We start from the raw sequence: 318 nt of genomic DNA, 5'->3' as shown, positions 1-318 counted from the left end.
CCCTGCCAGCATGGTGGTCCCGGCAGGCAGCACCCCACACACTACATGGAACAGGGAGCAGCAGAGCCAAAAAATACACTTTTTCACACCGAGTTTGAGATTTGGTCAGTAGCGTGTTGGGGTGGCTCCCACAGCCAGCAGGGTGCTCGGGGATGCCAGGTGCAGGAGCCCTGGCCTGGGGGGACAGGATGGGACCAGGCTGGGTGCAGAACCATGGCAGGAGGACAGAGCTCCTTCCCTGGCACGTGCCAGACGGGAGCAGCTGTGGCGCTGCTGTGGACCTGCAGCCAGACCCAGGGCCGCAGCTCTGGCCTCTCA

This window comes from Acanthisitta chloris, unplaced genomic scaffold, assembly GCF_000695815.1.
Source record: "Acanthisitta chloris isolate BGI_N310 unplaced genomic scaffold, ASM69581v1 scaffold22914, whole genome shotgun sequence".
Taxonomy (NCBI): Eukaryota; Metazoa; Chordata; class Aves; order Passeriformes; family Acanthisittidae; genus Acanthisitta; species Acanthisitta chloris.
The sequence above is the reverse complement of the archived record's forward strand: the minus strand, read 5'-3'. Positions refer to the sequence as shown.